Source organism: Hippopotamus amphibius, chromosome 7, assembly GCF_030028045.1.
Source record: "Hippopotamus amphibius kiboko isolate mHipAmp2 chromosome 7, mHipAmp2.hap2, whole genome shotgun sequence".
NCBI lineage: Eukaryota > Metazoa > Chordata > Mammalia > Artiodactyla > Hippopotamidae > Hippopotamus > Hippopotamus amphibius.
Genome location: NC_080192.1, coordinates 97,877,250 through 97,888,546, shown reverse-complemented (window position 1 = coordinate 97,888,546; position 11,297 = coordinate 97,877,250). Strand labels below are relative to the sequence as shown.

At 38.4% G+C, this 11,297-nt stretch overlaps 1 pseudogene; it reads right to left on the bottom strand.

Annotated features, from left to right (window-relative positions):
- Positions 1–10,326: 10,326 nt before the first annotated feature.
- LOC130857504 (protein S100-A10-like) lies at positions 10,327–10,873 on the bottom strand (annotated as a pseudogene).
- Positions 10,874–11,297: the final 424 nt, after the last annotated feature.

Sequence of the window (11,297 nt, the reverse complement as noted above, 5' to 3'; positions counted from 1 at the left end):
CCACTCTCTACTATATTTAATGTTTATCATTCCAAGCCATCTTCCAAATGTTTTATATATTTCTTTGAAAAACTATATAATAACATTTATTTTGTATAACTTTTCAATTTTATATAAATGATATTATGGTATAAATTTTATTTTGCTTCTTTCATAAAATATTAGGTTTTTAAGAACTATTCATATTAGTGTATATAACATGCTTCTGACTCATGCATATTCTATTGTATTCACATACCATAGCTTAGCTTATCTTTTCCTCTAATCATAGATGCTCAGGTTTTTTCCAGCTGTTCCCACTTCTCCAAGCTTGTGCATTTCTTCCTGTGACCCTGCCCTCTAGTTTCTTTGGTATATATGTCCTAGAGTAGAATGGCTGGGGTTTTGAGTATATGCATATTTAATTTCAGTAAGTAATGCTAGATTGTTGTCAGGAATGATTATACCAATTTGCACTTACACCAGCAGGACATGAGGATTTCATTTTCTCTACATCTTCAGCAGTACTTGATATTTTCTGATTTTTTAAAATCTGATATGTGTGAAATTGTATTTTGTCTTAATCTACATTATCTGAGTACTAATAAGTCTAAGCATATGCTTTTTAGTCATTCTGGTTTTCCATTCTATGGATTGCCTATACTTATAATTTGCCTATTTTTCTATTAGATTTTTCTCTTTCTTGCTGAGTATAGTACAAGAAATTCTTTATATACTCTAGATAATGAACACTTCCTTATCAGATTCAGATGTGGGAAATAACTTAGGCTTGTTATTTATTAATTCTTGTCTTTGATGACCTTCATGGAATAGAAATTTTTAATTTTGCCCCCAGTTGTTTATATTTTAGGTCTTATTCTATCCGTGTTATAGTTTTACCATTTACATTTAATTTAATTGGAGTTTATTTTTGGATATAGTATGAGGTATGAATCCAACTTTTTCTCCAGCTAATCATTAAGGGAAAAGGGTTATTAACAAAACCACTTTATCTCTCTCTCTCTCTCTCTCTCAGAGAATTATCTTGGATTTACTTTCTCCTTAGCCCTATTTCCTTGAAATAGTGGGTTAAGATAAAGAATGCCAGCTGTTTACCCAGCAACATTTTTTTAATTGTAAAAAGCACAGGCTTTGAGATTTCTCTGGGTAAGGTACAACTGGTAACCAAGCTTGGGGTCACCTCCTTGGGGAGATGTGGAACCCCCCCCTTCAGGGATTTTTAGACCATAGTGCTTCCTGTGGCATATGAGGCTTACCTAAGGTGGATGCTCTCCTCTATATGCCGTGTTTACTGTGCTATAACTTTCTGGCAAGCTAAGTGATCTTGGTGCCAAGTTATATCCTTTTGGGTCTTATGAGAGTGAATATCTGCTGGGCATGCAGAGTAGAACTGTAAGTTTTTCTAACGTCATCTATTAAATCCATATTTTCCTCATTTCATTACATGCAAAGTTTCCATAAATATGAAACTGTTTGGGGCTCTCAGTTCTGTTTATTGATAAATGTCAGTTCCTTTCTGAGTACAACACTGTCTTAATAAAGCTTTGTAATATGTCTTAATAGGTGAATCTGTTTGTCCTACTTTGTTAAAATTACCTTAGCTGTCTGTAGATTTTTATTCTATGTATACATTTTAGTATCAGTTTATCAAGTTCCCCAGAATAAGCTGCTGAGATTTTTATTGAAATTGAATTGAATTTGCAGGTTAATTTAGAATTAACATTTTTACAAGGTCAAATCATCACATTTGTGAACGTAATTTTTTTCTTCATTTATTCTGGATATCATGTGTATATGGGTTTTCCATTTGTTTGTTTTTGCTAATTCCTAGGTACTTCATACTTTTTGTTGCCATTGAAAATCGTATCCTATTATTTCTGACACAGAGAAATATGTTGAACTTGGTATGTTGATCTTGTATATTCAGCTTTGATGAATGCTTTTTAGTTCTAAAGTTATTGATTCTCTTTGGTTGTCTGTGTAAATACAAATGCAAATAATGAGTACTATTTCTTCCTTTTCAGTCATTATACCTTTCTTTCCTTTTTATTGTTTTGGCCAGATTGCTAGTCTGTATTTGACAGTAGTTGTGGTAGCAGGCATTTTTATCTTATTTCTACTTCAGAATCTAAAGCTGCTCATTTAAATGCAATAGTTGCTGTGAATTTTATGCTAATCTTTATCAAAAGAAATTCCCTTTTATTGATAATTTAAATGTGCCTGTGTTTAGATGGTCTTTTGATTTTTCACCTTTAATAATAGTAATATAGAGAATAACATTGATTTTCTGGTATTGAACCATTCTTGCATTCCTACTTGATGTTATTTTTTTAATGAAATAATTTGTTTTATCAAAAATACACATATAAATGATCACGGAAGATGATTAATATAAAAGTGGGGTATCATGCAGAAATGTAACTGTATTCAGGAGGCAGAATTGCCGCTGTTTGATGAGGTGTCCCAGAAGAAAATAAGCTGAAAAGAGACTCTGGGTCATAGTCTTGTAAAATTTCAGAGAAAGTGAAGCCAGAGCCTTTTCTGGAGAAAGTCATTGGGCAAGGCCCTGAGCAAATATTGGGAAACCTAGGGTTATACACAGTTTATGTGTTTTGAAATATGTGCTAGCTCCTAGAACTGGATACTGCCTGTAACAGTCAAGAGGAGTGGGCTGCTTAGGCTTTTCCGCTTTTAAGCTCCCTTTGGCTGTCCTTCAGCCCTCAGGAGTAGGTCAAAGCAGAACACCTGGTGTTCTCAAAATATCTAGGGAACAAAAGGAAAGAGCTAGACCAATCAGCATATGGCCTAGCAAGCCAAGTAGAGCTAATAACCTAGGCCAGGCTCACCCAAGCAATGTCAGATTTTTTAAAAATAAGGTATAATATAAGAAAGCACCGTGTTGAAGTCTCTCAAGTCATTCTGCACAAATCTGAACTGGCTGCTCTCTTTGCCTGGTGCACAGTTATCCTGGGTTCTGCATTTTCCTGAGGAGTCCTACGATCTTTCTTATTTCCATATACCATACACTTGCCTCTTTCTTGGTTTACGCTCTTGGAGAGGTAAAGCACATCTAGTGGCTTCCTGAGAAAGGCTGCATGTGGGGTAAAGTGTGGGTCCTTGACTGTCTGAAAATGTCTTTAATTCTAATCACAATTGGAATAATAGTATGGATATAGAATTCCAAGTTGGCCATTGTTTTTCTTTAAAAATTTGAAGGGATTTCTCTGTTGTCTCTAGCTTCCATTGTGGCCTGTTCTGATTCTTGATCTTTTATATGTACCCTATTTTGTTTTTATTTTTATTTTCCTCTCTAGAAGCTTGTAGGATCCATCCAAGGGTATTAATAATTGTAAATTACTTTGTTTTTTGTTTTGTTTTCAACATTTATTTATTTTGGATGCTCTGGGTCTTAGTTGCAGTGTGCAGCCTTCTTAGTTGCGGCATATGTGTGGGATCTAGTTCCCCAACCAGGGATTGAACCCGGGCCCCCTGCATTGAGAGCTCAGAGTCTTATCCACTGGACCACCAGGGAAGTCCCTAAATTACTTTGTTTTGAAGTTACCATTTTCCTACATAATCTTTTTTTCCCCGTGTTACTATGTGTGCATGTGTGTGTGTTTATATTTTATCTATCACAATAGAGATTTCCCTCAGGTTTCTGTTGAACTTTGGTTGCCTGCTTATGTTTAAGAATAAGAGGCCTGGGACTTCCCTGGTGGCGCAGTAGTTAAGAATCTGCCTGCCAATGCAGGGGACACAGGTTCGAGCCCTGGTCCAGGAAGATCCCACATGCCACAGAGCAACTAAGACCGTGTGCCACAACTACTGAACCTGCTCTCTAGAGCCCGAGAGCCAAAACTGTTGAGCCCATGTGCCACAGCTATGGAAGTCCACCCACCTAGAGCTTGTGCTCCGCAACAAGACAAGCCATCACAATGAGAAGCCCATGCACCACAAGGAAGAGTAGCCCCCGCTCACCGCAACTAGAGAAAGCAAGACCCAATGCAGCCAATAAATAAAAATAGATAAATAAATTTAAAAAAAGAAGAATAAGAGGCCGAACAGCTAATTGAAGGCTTTGAGCAAACAGGCAGGGCTTGTTGGTGAACTTTGTGTTAAAGCTAGTTTGGAAGGCATGACATAGGATTTGCTAATATTTCCCTAAATTAAACTTTCTCTCCAGTCTCAGGCAGAGCGACCCACCAAACTTACAGAATGGTCAAGCAAACAGACCAGAAAGCACTTTAACTGAGAGTAGGCAGGCAGCTCCAATGAGAGAGTAGAGAGAGAATAGGAAAGTGCATGTGTATAGTTTCTTCTTCCAAACTCACCAATCAGCTAAATCACTCCTCCCATAAGAAGCAGTTGGTAAAATAGGGAGAGAAAGATTCTATTTTTATTCTTGTTGTGGTTACTTCTAACTCATGATTATTTTTCTGTACCAGCATTTAAAGTTATCAATATTGGAGTCTTACAGTAGTAACACACACTATTGTCCTCCCTGCTTCCTCCAGACAGTTTTCCTATTGTCTCCCTGCCCCTATTCTTTCACCAATGTTGGTATCACTTGGAATTTTTATTCCAGTTAATTTTTTATTTTGAATATTTGTCTACTTCAGCAAATAGCTTATCTGAGGTTACTATTTATCCTTACTTCCTATGTATGTTTTATCCATTCATTTACATGTTTAACCATCAAACTAGTATAATCAAATGGTTTTAAAAAAGCAAATTCATTAAAAACACATCAGGAAATAAAGTAGTTGCTTGCCTCACTCCAGCACCCTGATCCCAGAATCAACCAAATTTAACTCCTTGCTATTCTGTTTTTACCTTCTTATTTCTAAATGATGTGCTCATCACACTATTTTGACTTACCAACTTTAGAAGTTATCTATTACCCTCTCCTTCTCACCCCCCACAGAGGATTTGGCTGCCTTACACTACTATCCAACACTTCCTCTTACCCATCTTACTAATATTAACTTTTAGTCAAGTCAATGAAAATGTTTATATTGTTGTGACCATGTATTGTTTCTTGCCTATCATTCATTTCTTATATAACTTTCTGGTTTTCCTGGTATTGACATTGCCTTGCTTTTTTATTCACCTAGTTTCTGTGTACTGTACCTGGCTAAAAGGAGTGGTGCCTAATGCTTTCAAGTGTTGAGCCTTTAAAGAGTTCTGCAGTGTAAACAATCTTAATTGTCAGAATCCCAATCTTAGGTATAATTTCATCCCCTCTGCTAAGTCAGTTACCTCACATCCATTTGCTTTCTTACTACTTCTGAAAGTCTCATTCATTGTTGTCTTCTCTTGGAACTTCCCTGGTGGTCCAGTGATTAAGACTCCACACTTCCAATGCAGGGGGCTTGGGTTTGATCCCTGGTTGGGGAACTAAGATCCCACATGCCTCGCAGTGTGGCCGAAAAAAACCAAAGAACAAAACATTGTTGTCTTCTCTTTTATGCTTTGTTCTGATTGTTTAATACCTCTCATTCTTTTTTTTTTTTTTTTTTTTTTTTTGTCATTTTGGGGGAGAGTTTGAGGGGAAAGGAGACTAAGGTGAATAATTAATCTCTTGTATTTAACTAGAAAACAGACTGGTTTTCTGCAGCCATGTGTTCTATACCCTTGAGACAGTTATCCATAGTGCTGGCCATCCCACCTACCACCCCCTGTTCTGTGTTGAACTCAGTTCAACAGGTTTTTCTCACCACCACCACCCCCATCAAAACAACTCTTGTTGAGGTCAATAGTGACCATTACACTGCTTTCCAGTGACCAGTTCTGTCTTCCTTCTACTTGACTTACAGTGGCATAGTTGATTACTTCCTCCTGCTTGAAAATCTTTTTTCCCTTGGCTTCCAGGACACCATACTCTCCTGGTTTCCCTGCAGTATCACTGACCACTTCTTTTCAGTCTTCATTGCTGGTTTCTCCTCATATCCCCTATGGGAAGACATTCAGGAACCTTTCTGAAACCTTGAAAATGTTAAAGTATGTGGGCCGAGCGATGGGATTCAGAATCTCCTGCTTGAGCAGTGGAGGAGCTGAGGGTGCGGGGCGTGGAGACTATGGGGGCATAGGCAGAGGGTTGGCCGTCTCTAGGGGCGCAGTCCCTTTCTCACTGCACACCTCATATCACCCTGTTTGGCCCTGGAGGATGACTGGTTAGCCAGAGACGGGTAAGATTCCTCAAGGGAGGAACAACCTAAGACAGGCACAGTCGCAGAGGGGCCGACAGGGGTGGGGCACAGACCCCTAATATCTGAGAGAGGTCTCCTGCCCCCAGGGCTGTTTTGCTCTCCACACCCAGCTCAAATCCACACCTGCTCAAATTGGACCCTGGAGGCAAAGAAAGATCATTGCCCCAGTCATGTGAGGCCTTTGATTGTTTATGGGAGTAACCTGAGAATGTTAGCCGAGAAACCAATAAAAGCAACGTGGGATGAGTCATCAAGGCTCTTGATCCTAGAGGTCTTGAGTCCCCCCGGTACCACTTTTCTCTTCAGTCTGTGTCTGTGTTTTCTTCAAGCTTTGCAGCACCCGTCACTCACCTCCAGTCGCCGAGCTGGTCTCGGCAATCCCCTACCTCTAAAGTTGGAGGACCTCAGGGTTTAGACCTTGTGCCACTACTGCACACTTACTTCCCTGATGATCTCATCCAGTCTGGTGACTTTTAATACCATATGTTTTGATTCCAAAATTTTTATCTTCAGGCCTCATCTTTTATCTGAATTCCAAAATCATACCCACCTGCCACTTCACTATCTCCACTTGGTATCTACTAGGCACCTTTTTAAGCATTTAGTATGCTTAAAAATGCTGATGTTCCCTTCAAAATCTGTTTCTTCTCTATTCTCTTCCCTGTGTCAATAAATGGCAACTCCATCTTTCCTTTTGTTTAGGCCAAAAATTTTGGAATCCTTCTTTCTCTTTTTCATTCATACCCCACACGTATCAGGATATCCAGTTTGTAGTAACTTTAGAATATATTCAGCATTTAGCCACTTACCATCTCCACTGCCTCCTCTCTAGTCTAAGCCGCATCATTGCTTGCCTAGATTATTGTAATAGCCTATGACCTGTGGCTCTGCTTCTTCCTTTACCTCACCAGACCTATAGTCTGTTGTCAAGACAGGAACAGTGATTCTTTTTTTAAAATCTAAATCATAGCACAACACTGTCTGCTAAAAACTCTCCAGTGGCTTCACATTTGACTCAGTAAAAATTCAGAGTCTTTATAGTGGTCTACACAGTGTTAACCTATCTACTCTTTGCCTTCTGCTCTCCTCCCAGGAGTCACATTGGCCCCCTTGTAGTAGTTATTTGAATATTCCAGGCATGCTTCCATAGGAGCTTTGCACATAGTTTTTCTTGTATCTGGAGCACTCTTCTCCAAGATATCCTCACAGTCCTCTTCTGCATCTTTCTGGTCATTGTCCAGGAGTCATCTTCTCAGTGAGCCCATCCATGTCACCCTGTTTTAAACTGCAACCCTTTCCTTCTCCCTCTGCATTCCCTTATCCTTATGCTTTTTTTTCCTTGCAGCATATTATTGCTTTTTGTCTTCCTGCATCCCCATACTTGAGACAGTACCTGGCAAATTTAGGCACTTATTTATACTTAAAGAATGAGTGGATAAATCACAGTGGTTACCTGTTCCTAATATGCTCATTAATGTCAAAGTTTCACTATAAAAAGAGCATATATGACTGTTATGAAATTAACACTAATGTTAATAGTAGATGACAAAAATCAGTGCAAGGTAAATTCATGGCTTAAATTCATAACTACTAGCTATAGTATGCAATATTTCCCTAGATATTTGTAATTCATCAATGTTTTGTTGCTTATACTATTAATAGATAAGATTGGGGACTTCCCTGGTGGCACAGTGGTTAAGAACCCACCTGCCAATACAGGGGACACAGGTTCGAGCGCTGGTCCGGGAGGATCCCATATGCCACAGAGCAACTAAGCCAGTGTGCTACAACTACTGAAGCCCACGCGCCTAGAGCCCGTGCTGCACAACAAGTGAGGCCACTGCAATGAGAAGCCCGCGCACCACAACTGGAGAAACCAGCATGCAGCAACAAAAACCCAACAACTAATTAATTAATTAATTTAAAAAATAAAATAAAGATTAAAATACATAGAAATATCAAACTATATGCCCTTTACCATTTAAATTTTGTGCAGTTTAAATTTTGTTGATTTTAAACTTCAATAATACGTTCATAACCTAGCGTACTTAAAGAAGTTTTAAAGTCAGCTTTAGGAAGCTTCAGTTGGAAACTGAGCCCCAGAGAAAAGACGAGTCATTTAGATAGCATAACTTTTTTTTAAATTTAAAAAAAAATACATTTATTGATTGATTTATTGGCTGCATTGGGTCTTCATTGCTGCACGGGCTTTCTCTAGTTGTAGCAAGCAGGGGCTACTCTTCATTGCAGTGCACAGGCTTCTCATTGCAGTGGCTTCTCTTCTAGAGCACAGGCTCTAGGCGCATGGCCTTCAGTAGTTGTGGCACATGGGCTCAACAGTTGTGACTCCCAGGCTCTAGAGTGCAGGCGCAGTAGTTGTGGCACACAGGCTTAGTTGCTCCACTGCATGTGGGATCTTCCCGGACCAGGGCTCGAACCTGTGTCCCCTGCTTTGGCAGGCAGATTCTAAACCACTGCACCACCAGGGAAGTCCCTAGATAGCATACTTTTTAGATGGCATAATTTTAAATGATACTGTATTTGCCCCCAGCAACTTCATTTATACCTTCTATTCAACATACATTTGATTTCAGGATCTGTGGATCTTTGGCTTCATCTTTTAATCAATTCTGGAAATTTTACAATTATCTTCCTTCTGTCTGTTCTCTGTAGAATTCATATTAGACATATGTTTAGCTTTCATCCTACCCTTCATATCTTTTTCATATTTTTCACTTCATGTCTCTGCTGCAATCTGGTTAATTTTTCATGTATGTAGTAGCTGCCTGTTCACTCTTCAGCTGTTTCTAATTTACCATTTAACTGATTCACTGAGGTTTCTTTAAATTTCCATAATTATATTTTAAATTTAAATAATTATAATTAATTATATTTCAATAATTATATCTAGAAGTTTTTTTTAAAGCTGCCTATTCATTATTCATCATTTATTATGCCCTTTATTTAAGTATGCTATGTTAATATTTATAAGAACTCCAATATCTGGAGTCCTTGAAGTTAAAATGCTTATTGTTTGTGCTGGCTCTCACACATAGTATCTGGCCTCTTCACATTTATGGTGATCTTTATGAGTTCATTGCTTGTTAATCTTCCCCAAAACTGGGGAAGGCTTGACCGAAGAGGATTCACTTCTGCCTCTGCTGTGTAATAATAGAGGCATCATTATTTGGGGACCATTTCAGTCCTTCCTTGAAGGTCTTGAGTAAGAGTAGGAGATCGTTAATTTCCCCTCATCTTCACTCTGCTTCTGAGCCCAAAGCTCAGAATCCTCCCAGCTAAGTTGCTATGGGCATCCACCTCTCGGGCACTCATATCCCTCTTTTCTGCCTGCAGTTTCCCACCAGTTTTGATCGATTTTGCCTCTCCCCCCTACTTTGTATGAGATCAGTAGTGATTTAATATGCATTTCCCAGCCAGAGTCTTACTTGTTCAGCAGGAGAATCTCACGTGTAGCCCACCACAATGCCAAAAGTAGAAGTTCCCTCCAATTTCCAGACTCTCATAGACAGTTATTTCAAATTTTACATTGTGGAACATCCAGTATGTCTGTGTTTTTGTTTCTTTGAGACTTTTTTCATAAAACTAATATTTACTTTATAAAAACTAATCCTTATGTTGAAATTAACTGAGAAACTCAATATCCCCAATGGAACATGAGGAGAAACAAGGAATGAAGAAAAGATATTAATACTAGAAAGTAAACAAAGCATAATTTCTATTAGTAAACTTAGTAAGCCAGCAAGCATGTATATTTCATCTTATTTTTCTCATTTGCCACAGGTCTTCACAGGTCCTTAAATTAAGACAGACATTTCAAAACTTCTGCTTTAAGATTTAAAAAGATTCCTAAGTGCCTTCTGACTCATGAAAGGAAAAATCAGATACACTTATAATAGTGTAGTTTTATGTATTTTTTGTATTGATGGCAATATTCTTTGAAATTTTGAAAATTGTTCATCCATATATGTTCATCCATATATAAGGCAACTAAACTCATAAATCGATTGGAAAACCCCACTTCTTAACTATTGTATAAATGATTAAACATTTAATCCTTTACTCTTCTTCCATTTGTATGTGAAAGAACAAATTTTTTTTTTCCAGAACTAAAAAAGGAATTTGTTTATTGAGGGCAAGGAGATGCAAGCAATATAAAAATCAGAAGCTTATCTGGCTTTAATTGACTTTTCTTTCTCTGCTTCTCAAGGTGGAGTTGGATTTTATTTGTACATTTTCTAAGGGTCCCAATCTGCTCAGGAAATCCTTATACGGGGGAAGCTGTGGGGCAGATGCCTTAAGCGACCCTTTCTGAGAATTCTTATCAGGGTGGGAGTAATTGCTCAATGATGCCTACTTTTCTCCCTTCTGCTTCATGTGTACTACAAAATAGTCATTGCACGCGATGGTGAGCCCAGCGATTAGTGAAAAGAAGCTCTGGAAGCCCACTTTGCCATCTCGGCACTGGTCCAGGTCCTTCATTATTTTGTCCACAGCCAGAGGGTCTTTTTGATTTTCCAAAAATCCAGGGAATTCCTTTTCCATGAGTACTCTCAGCTCCTCCTTTGTTAAGTGCCTTTATCCCCAGCAAATTTGTGAAATATGAACATCATGGTTTCCATGGCGTGTTCCATTTGAGAGGGCATTTTGGTAAGGTCTGTTGAAACCTTGGCAGGAGGCGCGGCGGGGATGCTTGGCTGGCGGGGACGCAAGGTCAGTGACGAACAAATTTTTTAAAGTCAGCAAAAAGTAATTTCTTAATATAAATGGTTAACACCTTTGCAAACTGAAACGGTAATATTTATTCAGTTCAAAATAATATCTACTTTATTGAGTTGCTGAGAGATCTAAAGGATACTCTGTATTAAGCAAAGTACCTGGCATATAATAAGGGCTGTTGTTAAAGGTGATAAGTACTTCTTAGTAACCATGTTATCAAGATGCAGTTTTGAATCAGGAGCTGCCTTTAAGGACTAAGGACCTGCTCAGGGAATCAGGTAGAATGGTTCCCTTTAGGAAGGGAGATGTTCTCTAGTAGCAGCCTATTAGAAGAGTGGGAAATTATCTCTA